General features: G+C 40.9%; 1 protein-coding gene across 2 annotated transcripts in view; it reads left to right on the forward strand.

The window, feature by feature from the left end:
* Positions 1 to 13,901, forward strand: part of LOC124615947 — a 166,290-nt gene that overhangs the window by 131,488 nt on the left and 20,901 nt on the right. The window lies entirely within an intron of this gene.

Consider the following 13,901-nt stretch of genomic DNA (forward strand, 5'->3'; position numbering starts at 1 on the left):
CAAAAGATAAATTTGGAATAGGAATTAAAATCCATTGAGAAGAAATAAACACTTTGAGGTTTGCCAGTAGCATTGTAGTTCTATCAGAGACAACAAAGGACTTGGAAGAGCAATTGAACGGGACGGACAGTGTCTTGAAAGAAGGATATAAGATGAACATCAACAAAAGCGAAACAAGGGTAATGGAATGTAATTGAATTAAATCAGGTGATGTTGAGGGGATTAGAGTAGGAAATGAGAAACTTAAAGTAGTAGATGAGTTTTGGTATTTGGGCAGCAAACTAACTGATGATGGTCGAAGTAGAGGTGACATAAAATGAAGACCACAACAACAACATTGAAAACAGAAATATGCCTGTGTTAATTACATTATATTTATTGACATCATTATCACATATTTTCAGTATTGAGAAAAAAAAATAAGAAATTTAGGTTAAACCTATTAAACCTGATCAATTAAAGTAAAAAAAAGAAACAAAACTCTGCCACTGTACACTCAAAAGTTTTCAAAAGGTAGCATTATCATAACTTATAAGTTACTTTTTGAGACATTGTGCTGCCAATCCATAAACACCTCACTCTATAGGGGGAAACATTCCACGTGGGAAAAATATATATAAAAACAAAGATTCTGTAACTTACCAAACAAGAGCGTTGGTACGTTGATAGAGATAATAACAAACACACACACACACACACACACACACACACACGCACACACACACACACACACACACACACACACACACAAATTTCAAGCTTTCGCAACCCACGGTTGCTTCATCAGGAAAGAGAGAAGGAGAGGGAAAGACGAAAGGATGTGGGTTTTAAGGGAGAGGGTAAGGAGCCATTCCAATCCCGGGAGTGGAAAGACTTACCTTGGGGGGAAAAAGGGACAGGTATACACTCGCGCGTGGGCGCGCACACACACACACACACACACACACACACAGACACACACACATCTGCACATATACAGACACAAGCAGACATATGTAAAGGCAAAGAGTTTGGGCAGAGATATCAGTCAAGGCGGAAGTACAGAGGCAAAGATATTCTTGAATGACAGGTGAGGTATGAGTGGCGGCAACTTGAAATTAGCGGAGGTTGAGGCCTGGTGGGTAACGGGAAGAGAGGATATATTGAAGGGGAAGTTCCCATCTCCGGAGTTCTGATAGGTTGGTGTCAGTGGGAAGTATCCAGATAACCCGGATGGTGTAACACTGTGCCAAGATGTGCTGGCCGTGCACCAAGGCATGTTTAGCCACAGGGTGATCCTCATTACCAACAAATACTGTCTGCCTGTGTCCATTCATGCGAATGGACAGTTTGTTGCTGGTCATTCCCACATAGAAAGCTTCACAGTGTAGGCAGGTCAGTTGGTAAATCACGTGGGTGCTTTCACACGTGGCTCTGCCTTTGATCGTGTACACCTTCCGGGTTACATAACTGGAGTAGGTTGTGGGAGGGTGCATGGGACAGGTTTTACACCGGAGGCGGTTACAAGGGTAGGAGCCAGAAGGTAGGGAAGGTGGTTTGGGGATTTCATAGGGATGAACTAAGAGGTTAAGAAGGTTAGGTGGGCAGCCGAAAGACACTCTTGGAGGAGTGGGGAGGATTTCGTGAAGGATGGATCTCATTTCGGGGCAGGATTTGAGGAAATCGTATCCCTGCTGGAGGGCCACATTCACAGTCTGATCCAGTCCCGGAAAGTATCCTGTCCCAAGTGGGGCACTTTTGGGGTTCTTCTGCGGGAGGTTCTGGGTTTGGGGGGATGAGGAAGTGGCTCTGGTTATTTGCTTCTGTACCAGGTCGGGAGGGTAGTTGCGGGATGCGAAAGCTGTTTTCAGGTTGTTGGTGTAATGGTTCAGGGATTCTGGACTGGAGCAGATTCATTTGCCACAAAGACCTAGGCTGTAGGGAAGGGACCGTTTGATATGGAATGGGTGGCAGCTGTCATAATGGAGACACTGTTGCTTGTTGGTGGGTTTGATGTGGACGGATATGTGAAGCTGGCCATTGGACAGATGGAGGTCAACGTCGAGGAAAGTGGCATGGGATTTGGAGTAGGACCAGGTGAATCTGATGGAACCAAAGGAGTTGAGGTTGGAGAGGAAATTCTGAAGTTTTTCTTCACTGTGAGTCCAGATCATGAAGATGTCATCAATAAGTCTGTACCAAACTTGGGTTGGCAGGCCTGGGTAACCAAGAAGGCTTCCTCTAAGTGACCCATAAATAGGTTGGCATACGAGGGGGCCATCCTGGTACCCATGGCTGTTCCCTTTAATTGTTGGTATGTCTGGCCTTCGAAAGTGAAGAAGTTGTGAGTTAGGATGAAGCTGGCTAAGGTAATGAGGAAAGAGGTTTTAGGTAGGGTGGCAAGTGATCGGCATGAAAGGAAGTGCTCCATCGCAGTGAGGCCCTGGACGTGCAGGATATTTGTGTATAAGGAAGTGGCATCAATGGTTACAAGGATGGTTTCTGGGGGTAACAGATTGGGTAAGGATTCCAGGCGTTCGAGAAAGTGGTTGGTGTCTTTGATGAAGGATGGGAGACTGCATGTAATGGGTTGAAGGTGTTGATCTACGTAGGCAGAGATATATTCTGTGGGGGCTTGGTAACCAGCTACAATGGGGCGGCCGGGATGATTGGGTTTGTGAATTTTAGGAAGAAGGTAGGGGTGCGGGGTGTCAGTGGGGTCAGGAGGTTGATGGAGTCAGGTAAAAGGTTTTGTAGGGGGCCTAAGGTTCTGAGGATTCCTTGATGCTCCGCCTGGACATCAGGAATGGGATTACCTTGGCAAACTTTGTATGTGGTGTTGTCTGAAAGCTGACGCAGTCCCTCAGCCACATACTCCCGACGATCAAGTACCACTGTCATGGAACCCTTGTCCGCCGGAAGAATGTGATGGATCGGTCAGCCTTCAGATCACAGATAGCCTAGGCTTCAGCTGTGGTGATGTTGGGAGTAGGATGAAGGTTTTTCAAGAAGGATTGAGAGGCAAGGCTGGAAGTGAGAAATTCCTGGAAGGTTTGGAGAGGGTGATTTCGTGGAGGAGGTGGGTACCGCTGTGACGGAGGACGGAACTGTTCCAGGCAGGGTTCAATTTGGATAGTGTCTTGTGGAGTTGGATCATTAGGAGTAGGATTAGGATTATTTTTCTTCGTGGCAAAGTGATATTTCCAGCAGAGAGTACGAGTGTAGGACAGTAAATCTTTGACGGGAGCTGTTTGGTTGAATCTAGGAGTAGGGCTGAAGGTGAGGCCTTTGGATAGGACAGAGGTTTCGGATTGGGAGAGAGGTTTGGAGGAAAGGTTAACTACTGAATTGGGATGTTGTGGTTCCAGATTGTGTTGATTAGAATTTTGAGGTTTTGGGGGGATTGGAGCTGCAAGTGGGAGATTGAGAAGATGGGAGAGACTGGGTCTGTGTGCAATGAGAGGAGGTTGAGGTTTGTCGGAAAGGTTGTGGAGGGTGAGTGAGTTGCCTTTCCGGAGGTGGGAAACCAGGAGATTGGATAGTTTTTTGAGGTGGAGGGTGGCATGCTGTTCTAATTTGCGGTTGGCCTGTAGGAGGATGCTCTGAACAGCCGGTGTGGATGTGGGAGAGGAAAGATTGAGGACTTTTATTAAAGATAGGAGTTGACGGGTGTGTTCATTGGCTGAGTTGATGTGTAGGCGAAGGATTAGGCAGCTGAGAGCTATGGATTGTTCAGTTTGGATTGTGGTATAGGGACTGATGGAAAGAAGGGTTACAGCCAGAGACGGGGACTTTAAGTGTGAGGCCTTTGCAGGTAATGCCAAATGTCAGACAAGCCTGAGTAAATAAAATATGGGAGTGTAATCTGGCTAGGGCGAAGGCATGTTTGTGGAGGGAATGTAAATAAAACTTAATGGTGTCGTTATGGGGATGTTGTGAGGGTGACATGGTATTAGAAGGTGGAAAGCGTAACATGAGGCTGAAATGAAAATAAAAATATATGGGGAGAGATAAAGGTGAACTAGAAAGCAACTGGAGATCTGGTGTGAAAAAAGTCAAAAAAGTGTTGGTTAAAGCTGATTAGATTAGATTAGATTAATACTTGTTCCATAGATCATGAATACGACACTTTGTAATGATGTGAAACGTGTCAGCTTTGTTGATCCTGTGGTGAACTTAGGTTGGTAAACAATGATGTGCACAAAGGGTAGGTGGTTGTTTTGCCTCCAAATCACGTTAAAGGGTGGAGAAATTCAGGGAAGTTTCGAAAAACTGCGTGTAAATGTATTAAAAGGAGTGTAAATGAGGCTCACAATAGTCTGACGAAAATATAGAGGGAAACATTCCACGTGGGAAAAATATATCTAAAAACAAAGATGATGTGACTTACCAAACGAAAGCGCTTGCAGGTTGATAGACACACAACCGTACACACAAAATTCAAGCTTTCACAACCAACGGTTGCTTCATCAGGAAAGAGGGAAGGAGAGGGAAAGACAAAAGGATGTGGGTTTTAAGGGAGAGGGTAAGGAGTCATTCCAATTCCGGGAGCGGAAAGACTTACCTTAGGGGGAAAAAAAGGACAGGTATACACTCGCGCACACACACACACACATATCCATCCGCACATACACAGTCACAAGCAGACATTTGTAAACGGAAAGAGATGTCAGTCGAGGCGGAAGAACAGAGGCAAAGATGTTGTTGAAAGACAGGTAGGTATGAGTGGCGGCAACTTGAAATTAGCGGAGGTTGAGGCCTGGTGGATAACGAGAAGAGAGGATATACTGAAGGGCAAGTTCCCATCTCCGGAGTTCTGACAGGTTGGTGTTAGTGGGAAGTATCCAGATAACCCGGACGGTGTAACACTGTGCCAAGATGTGCTGGCCGTGCACCAAGGCATGTTAAGCCACAGGGTGATCCTCATTACCAACAAATACTGCCTGCCTGTGTCCATTCATGCGAATGGACAGTTTGTTGCTGGTCATTCCCACATAGAATGCTTTACAGTGTAGGCAGGTCAGTTGGTAAATCACGTGGGTGCTTTCACACATGGCTCTGCCTTTGATTGTGTACACCTTCCGGGTTACAGGACTGGAGTATGTGGTGGTGGGAGGGTGCATGGGACAGGTTTTACACCAGGGGCGGTTACAAGGGTAGGAGCCAGAGGGTAGGGAAGGTGGTTTGGGGATTTCATAGGGATGAACTAAGAGATTACGAAGGTTAGGTGGACGGCAGAAAGACACTCTTGGTGGAGTGGGGAGGATTTCATGAAGGATGGATCTCATTTCAGGGCAGGATTTGAGGAAGTTGTATCCCTGCTGGAGAGCCGCATTCAGAGTCTGATCCAGGCCTCAACCTCCGCTAATTTCAAGTTGCCGCCACTCATACCTCACCTGTCTTTCAACAACATTTTTGCCTCTGTACTTCCGCCTCGACTGACATCTCTGCCCAAACTCTTTGGGTTTACAAATGTCTGCTTGTGACTGTGTATGTGCGGATGGATATGTGTGTGTGTGCGAGTTTATACCTGTCCTTTTTTCCCCCTATGTAAGTCTTTCTGCTCCCGGGATTGGAATGACTCCTTACCCTCTCCCTTAAAACCCACATCCTTTTGTCTTTCCCTCTCCTTCCCTCTTTCCTGATGAAGCAACCGTTGGTTGCGAAAGCTTGAATTTTGTGTGTATGTTTGTGTTTGTTTGTGTCTATCAACCTGCCAGCACTTTCGTTTGGTAAGTCACATCAGGGAAACATTCCACGTGGGAAAAATATATCTAAAAACAAAGATGATCTGACTTACCAAACGAAAGTGCTGGCAGGTCGATAGACACACAAATAAACACAAACATACACACAAAATTCAAACTTTTGCAACCAACGGTTGCTTCATCAGGAAAGAGGGAAGCAGAATAAAAAATGGCATGAGCAAATGTTGTTTAGTTTCTATGGAGACATTAACAAGCATGATTGCCTCGCTAGAAACTTACTTTGTTTTAAAGACATGAAAGTAATATGTCTTTTTTAAATAGCACCCTGTATTATTTTATTTGATAATTCACAACTTCACATCAAGACCTGTTCAAAAACATATCCCAGTGTACCATACATGTAAACATGACATTACTAAAAATGTAACACAAAATTTACTTTGACTCTCATGTGCTAGCACATAGTGCAGGTATCTGGGATAACATAACTCATCCACACTCAGTCATTATCAGTAAACAAATGAAAACACATGGAGAGTGCATTTCAGTCATTCAGTCAATCATCTGCAGTTGAAGATTTGTGTGAGTACACCAACATACAGAAAGTAGAAATCCTTTTCATATTGTCATTATTCCACCCTGGATTTTCCTTTGTGCACTGTGGTACATTTTTGAACAGGTCTTGAGTAGGAGAGGATCACTGAATAAAAAATTATAGGGTGGTATAAAAAAAGGAAAATAAGCTACTCATATCTTTGTAATGAACAAAGTTGTAAGAAAGGGAGTCTTGCTGATTAATGACCACCTGATATTTGAACAACATTTACTTGATAGATTTGTTATTTTAATTCTGTTTGGGTGGGGGGGGGGGGGGGGGGTGGGGGGAGCAACTAGAATATTTGAACACTAAAGACAAATTGGCACACAACTGATATTTGACAGTGTCTAGACTACCTGACAATTGCTGTTCAACTAAATTATGAATGGGTTTATATCCTTTAGGATTATCTAATGGCTGAGATCTACTATTTCACATGTACATAACAGACTATTTGTTCATCATTATTATGCTACACTTCAAGCATGAACCTTGAGCTGTTACCACAGACTTGAAATTGATTGCGGCCATGAGAATTGTTACTCTAGTTTGAAGGCACAACCCAGGTGTGTTTCAGTGTTTCCTTTACCTCAGCCTGAATTATTTGTCCCTTCAAATTCATCAAAAACTTGGTGGTTTCATCACAGTTCCATTTCTCACATTAATGAAGCAATTTAAAATGAAGAAGAAGTAACAGTTTTATTCTGTGATATTACATTTCTTGATATTTTTGTGGAATAAATAAATAAAAGATCACATTGTGGAGAGATCTGTAATGCAGTGTATCAGTTAAACAGCATATTTTCGTAAGATGTTAAGTGTAAATACAAAATCCACCAAATATTGCACTGTTAATTCATAAGCACATAAATCAGTATGGGTCCTACGCTGTTTGCTTACATCAGCCAGTCACAGCACAGGATATGCGATTTCAGCAATATGTTTCTGGTGGGAAAATGGAACATTTCAACATTATATTTTATATTTCGTGTATGACATTTTGTTGACTGCACTATCTGTAACTTCGCCCAAGATCCAGGTTATGTTATGAGTTGATAAAACCAATGAACTTGATTCTATAAGAGGCTGTCGTACTACTCGTGCAAGGTAATTTAAATTCTTTGGAATATCGTTATGTGAAGACACTGATATTTGCGTACTGCTGAGTATCCTGTTCTGTGATTGGCTGCTGGGAGCAAACGAACATATTGGCAAGGCTAATGTGATGTATTTGGGGGTTTTCATTCTTGTATCCTATGAAGTTTAATTAAGGCACTGCACTGAAGACATCTCAAAAACACCTCATAGATTGAGCAAAAGTGCTGGAAAATGTGAGGGAGGTGACTGCAAGTGGTACAGAAATAGTGTTTGTTTTAGATAGGTATTTTTGTTTGATGTCATACCTAGGGCCATAGTTCTTTACACAGGAAATTACATGCCATTTTAAGATCATACTTGAACCACAGCCTTGAGGGAAAAGTCCAAATGCAAATTCAGCTTCAATAACTGCCATTTAACAATATTAGTAAACTACTGCTTTCAAACGTATGACATTATTACAATGGAATATAGAATATCATAAAAGTTACATTACATAGCTGAACGCTTTCTGTGTGTAGTTGAAGTGAAGAATGAACTGACAGTGGAATGGTCCAATCTGACAACTTGAAACCTGTCCTGAAATTTTCCACGCAGGAAGAATTCACCAAAAGAAATGAAATGTCAGAATTTTAGCTGCTAAGGTGCACTGCATGAATTTAAAAAGAAAAGTTAAAGTTATTTATTTTTCTGCGTCAAGAACCACTTATAACAGCAGTTAGTACAGCCCTTTCTGCCTTGCTCACAAACAACGAATAAGCAGATGTAGCCATGGCAAAAGAACATAGCGCTGGGTAGCAAGCATACTAAAGTGCACACATGCAAATTTTAAGCAGTTAAACTATACCAAAAATGTCCACAGTCATTAATTTTTTGAACAACTTGCAGTTCATATCGACAGCTAAACTTTTGCATATGTAATTGTTACACAAGTGAGTACCAGAGGAAAGAAAACAAAGTGAATGTATGATGTTACGTTACAGATGACTTCCATTAGTTGGGACTTTAAACTTTATTGACATTAAATATTTTGTAATAATTCAAGTTGTGCCATTCTTAAAATTTTCAATAATGTATATTTTACCAATGAAACAGCACTTTGTCGTCACAAAAATGCGAAGTCTTACTACATGCAGAAAACAAACATTTTCCTCACACCAGGCACATCATTTAACTAAAAAACAAGTGCATTCAATTATTTCAGTCATTACTAGTTGTATTTAGACAGAAGTGGAATGGAATAAGAAATGGTCATGGGTGTTGTTGTGCATATTGTGCTGCATAACATTTTCCTTACATCAGGCACAACTGTTAACAGAAAAATCAATGTACTCAGGTACTTCATAGTCATTACTTGTTTTATTTAGACAGAACTGGAATGGAATAACAAGTGATCATGAGCATTCTGCATATTGTATTGCATGCCAGGCATACTTAATCAAATTCATAAAATGTGCCGATGCAAACTGACAATGCAGAAATAGTTTGAAGTTTAATAATACAGTTCAGCTGGTAAACTTGAAATGACAAAGAACTATTGGAAATTATTTTGTTTGACAACTTTCTGAAAATTGCTTTACACTGCTGAAATATTTTTTATTGAGAGGCTTATCAAACTATTAGCCCTGGGTGGAATCCCAATTGTATTAATGATTTTTTATTGTCCTCCTAAAGACAGAGCAGTTGTTATGTTCAGGCCAAGAGTCCATTATGTTCAGGCCAAGAGTCCAACAACAGCACTGAATTATTTTCTGCAAATAGTGGTAATATGTTTCACATGTAACACTGAAAATTATTCTCTCCTATTTTTCCAGGTTTCGCTATGTCGATTACAGTATTTTTGCAATTGAATAGTCGTGTGTTAATTTTTGGTCCTAACTTGGCTTAATATTTCTGAAGACAGGCAAAAACCAGTGATGCATATCACTGGCAGTGCTGTATACACACGTGGTGGCATTCATCGAATGCACAAGTGACTCTCTCATCACTTGAAATGATAAAGTGCGGATTGGATACAGCTCTTGCACAAAACCTGACTAATTGGCTTTGTACAAAAAATTTTAGAGGATAACGAGAAGCTTCGCCTTCATGTCCACTACAAATTTCTTTGTACTATTACACTTTAATGACAGCTCCTGTACACCGAGCGAGGTGGCGCAGTGGTTAGACACTGGACTCGCATTCGGGAGGACGACGGTTCAATCCCGCGTCCGGCCATCCTGATTTAGGTTTTCCGTGATTTCCCTAAATTGCTCCAGGCAAATGTCGGGATGGTTCCTTTCAAAGGGCACGGCCGATTTCCTTCCCCGTCCTTCCCTAATCCGTTGAGACCGCTGACCTCGCTGTCTGGTCTCCTTCCCAAAAACAACCCCCCCAACAACAGCTCCTGTACACATTTGCTTGAGGTAAACTTCATAATTTTGCTACATCCTTTTCTGTATAATTTCACGAGTATGTTTAACCATGTCAAGGAATGCTGTTTATCTCACTTGCAATAAAGAGTCCCAGTTTTGTAGACCTCCCTCAGTAAACGTGCATTGACTGTCACAAGCAGTTCTAAATATTTGGAATGGTTTTTCTTTCCTGCTTTTGTGAGCTTCATTTTGGCACATATTTTGTGTTGTGGATTGGCAGGAGACCAACCCACTAAATTGAGAGGAAGCCGAAAGGCACGCGTTTAAGCTCACGCAGGCTGGCGTGAGGTCTGGAACAGGACAAGGAATTTAGACTTTAGAAAAAAGGATGTAGCTTGTGGAATACTTACCTTTAATCCATTAATGTTGATATTTACAATATCAATAGCAACTGAACATGGCGCCTTGCTAGGTCGTAGCAAATGACGTAGCTGAAGGCTATGCTAACTATCATCTCGGCAAATGAGAACGTATTTTGTCAGTGAACCATCGCTAGCAAAGTCGACTGTACAACTGGGCGAGTGCTAGGAAGACTCTCTAGAGCTGCCGTGTGGCGGCGCTCGGTCTGCAATCACTGATAGTGGCGACACGCGGGTCCGACATATACTAACGGACTGCGGCCGATTTAAAGGCTACCACCTTGCAAGTGTGGTGTCTGGCGGTGACACCACATTTTGTTCTTTGTGTAAATCTTTACTCCATTTCACAGTTCATATTCTGATTTGAAGAAACAAAACTGGCCTTGCGCACAGTTAAGTTTAAGCATTTTTCCCTCCTTTGGTTAACCAAAAAATCCACTGCTTTTTCTGTGTCACTGAAAGCTATTACTGTACATGTTATCTTCGGGCTTGGAATGTACTCTCTCTTTGTTCTCTATTTTAGTTAGCACGACAATCTAGTTTGGACCACAGTTCATGGAATCGTCTGAGTTATTTTCTGTTCCTTTTAATGTTACCACAATTTCTAATGAAATGTTGACATCTTAATGAACATCCACAAAATTAACTAATAAGTAATACACATGTAGGTCTTCAGAGGAGGTAGGTGATTTTTATTGCGTACCACATTCTTCACATTTCATCTTGCAAGGTTGTGGATTCCATATTACTAGGAAACCCTGGAACATGCACAAAGACAGTGCTGTTAGAAAGTATATATGACAAAATCACAGAGAAAATTAATTCAGCTTTATCTCCATTGTGTGTTAGGTCACATTTGTATTATTATTACAAACTGCTAGTTATAGCATAATTAGTAGTGGAGAAACTTTCGCCGTTAAACAGTTTACATGCTTCCAGTCATCGGCATACAGTATGATGAAATTTTGACACATTTCCTGTAGGTATGAGATATGATTAGATTTAGCAATACTGCGAAGGCTGTTGCTAATTATTATGGATGTTGAATGAATTGCAGATTCAAGCAAATGGAAACTGTGAACAATTCTGTCAGATAAACTATCAGCAGAAACTGAAATTCACTATGATCGCATTGTGCCATATTATCTGTTTACCAGTGTGCTGTCTACTGAGGATATGTGCCTGCCGTGCTGTGCATGTGCTGTCTGGTACAGCTTTGGCAGGGTTATATATTTCTCCAACCACCTAGAGAGCTACTAATTTGGCAATAGTCAACATTAAAAAAATACTTGCAGTTCATCTTGGCAGCTACAATTTTGATGTTATGTTTCTTTTTGTGTATTCTTTCCATATAAAAAATTTCAGGACAGGTTTTGACGCAATACACTGGACAGTTTCCTTGTGTGCCACACAAATGTAAAATACCTCTGATGTTATTTTTAGCCAAACCTTAAATCTGATTATCACTTTTATTTGTGAAGGTAATGATATTTTCTTCATAAGAATAAAGCCCGATTTTGTTGGAGAAGTGAGAATGGATCCTGCATATGAAAATGCCATGCTTTCATGTAGTTACGCAGATAATAGAAGTCTGAAAACCAAAAACAAAGTTACAGTTATCAAAGTGTTTTGGTAGTACCACAGTGTGATTTTGTGATCAGTCATATTTGATACTGTTGATTACATGTGTGCATAGATCAGTTGATAATGTATTAGCAAAGTTTTGCACATTAGTACCATGATAGAGCTTTAGGAGACTCATTTAGTTACTTCACAAGACTTGGATGCTATGAACTGCACATTTTCTGTGTATGTTGGAGACCAAGTGGTACGATAATGACATGTTGGAAGCTGTGAATGCCAAAGTCTAAATCACACAGTGAGAGTGATCTTTAACTGAATAAAGTCATGGCTAACCATTTTCTAGTACGTGTATGGGAGGGGGGATGCTTTCATAATATGGAGGTACTCCTATGACCCGTGTATGGATCTGCAAGTATGATTCTATTAGGTTGGGGCATAAGATCCTAGCATTTTTGTTTTGCATCTTGATATTCTGGTTGTTATAGGTTTATTTATCAATTATTGTTTTTTATTTGTAGGTATTCAAAAACAGTCACAAGTTGCACTTTATATTTTTTATTATGACTGTTTTTGCTCTACAAATGAATAAGAGCATCATCAGAATGTACAGTTTAAAGTTGGCTGACAGCATTAAAGATTGCATTTACAGTTGGCTGACAGTTCTAAAAATTAATTAGGCTGCACTGTAGCACCTAGACTGTATATTCCAATGATGATGTTGTTCATTTGGAGAGCAAAACCAGTCATAATGAAAAATAAAAAGTGCAACGTGTGGCTGTTTTCGAAAACTTATTAACAGTCACTCCTCCTGCAGACAATCCCTGCTCTGTTTTATTTGTAGTTCACTGTTGCTATTTGCGTTCACATATTATCATTTTGTCATTTGGAGGTAGTGAGTAGAGCTGTGGACACTAGGAAACGGGAGTGCCAAGTTGAGAAATTAAAGAATTTCTGGCATATTTTTCTGTTTGAGTGCAATAGAGGGCTGACAGCAGCGCCAACACCAGGAACATTTGTGCCTCATTTGGGGATAATGCTATAAGACAGACCACAGCAAGAAAATGGTTTTCTGTTTTTAAAGAGGATTATTTTGACATTAGTGACTCTCCACATTCAGGAAAGCTTTCGGGGTTTGATGAAGATTGTGTAAACAAATTGATCCATTATGATCCACGTCATTGTACTAAAAAAATAAGCAAATGTGATGAACTGTGATCATTTCACCAATATGCTACATTTGCAGTCAATGAGGAAGGTTCCGAAATCAAGTATATAGTTATCACATGCACTAAGCCAAAATCAGCTGGTGGCCTAATGTGCATATCTGCTTGCTCATCATCAGTGGCTTGTGAACAACACCGAGCATTCCTACACTGTATCATGACTGGTGATGATAAATTGTGTCCTTATGCTAACATAAGGAAAAAAAGGAATGATTGAGCCGAAATGAAGCAGCAATTCACCGTAAAAAGAAATGTGCGCGTCCACAAAAGATAATATTATGCGTCTCGTGGAACAGTGACAGTGTGGTATACTATGAATTGCTTCCTTGAGGCGTAACCATCACTGCTGACATTTTTTGTCCGAGATGTCTTGCATATGCAATCCAAGAACAGTGACCGGAAAGACTGCATGAAGTGATGCTACTCCATGATAATTCCTGCTTGCATTCTGCTAGACTGACAAAAAACCCGTGACGGAAGGTGGGTTGTGAAGTCATTCCACACTCACCTTATTCACTTGGTCTTGCACCCTCGTATTTTCACCTTTTCCATTCTCTGTCAAACAATTTTCAAGGAACTTCCTTTCCAGATGAAAATGCAGTCAGAACATGGCTCGTTGAGTTCTTCGCCTCAAAACCAAGTGATTTCTACAATCACGGAATCAGAAAGTTTCCCCAGTGTTGGCAGACTGTTGTAAATAGTGAAGGATAAAATATTATTGATGATCAAAAACTCTGTTATGTGTATCTTTTGTGTTTATTAAACTTGTGGAGAAATGCTACGAACTTATGCATCAGCTTTACATATCCCGCTGGTGTGAACCTTCAGTAGATAAATACTAGCAACTTCATTGTTTTTCCACTTCTCTAGTGCATCATCTTCATTAGAAAATAAAAACCATCATGAACTTTTGTAATGTAAACTTTTCAACATATGCT

Source organism: Schistocerca americana, chromosome 5, assembly GCF_021461395.2.
Source record: "Schistocerca americana isolate TAMUIC-IGC-003095 chromosome 5, iqSchAmer2.1, whole genome shotgun sequence".
Lineage (NCBI taxonomy): Eukaryota > Metazoa > Arthropoda > Insecta > Orthoptera > Acrididae > Schistocerca > Schistocerca americana.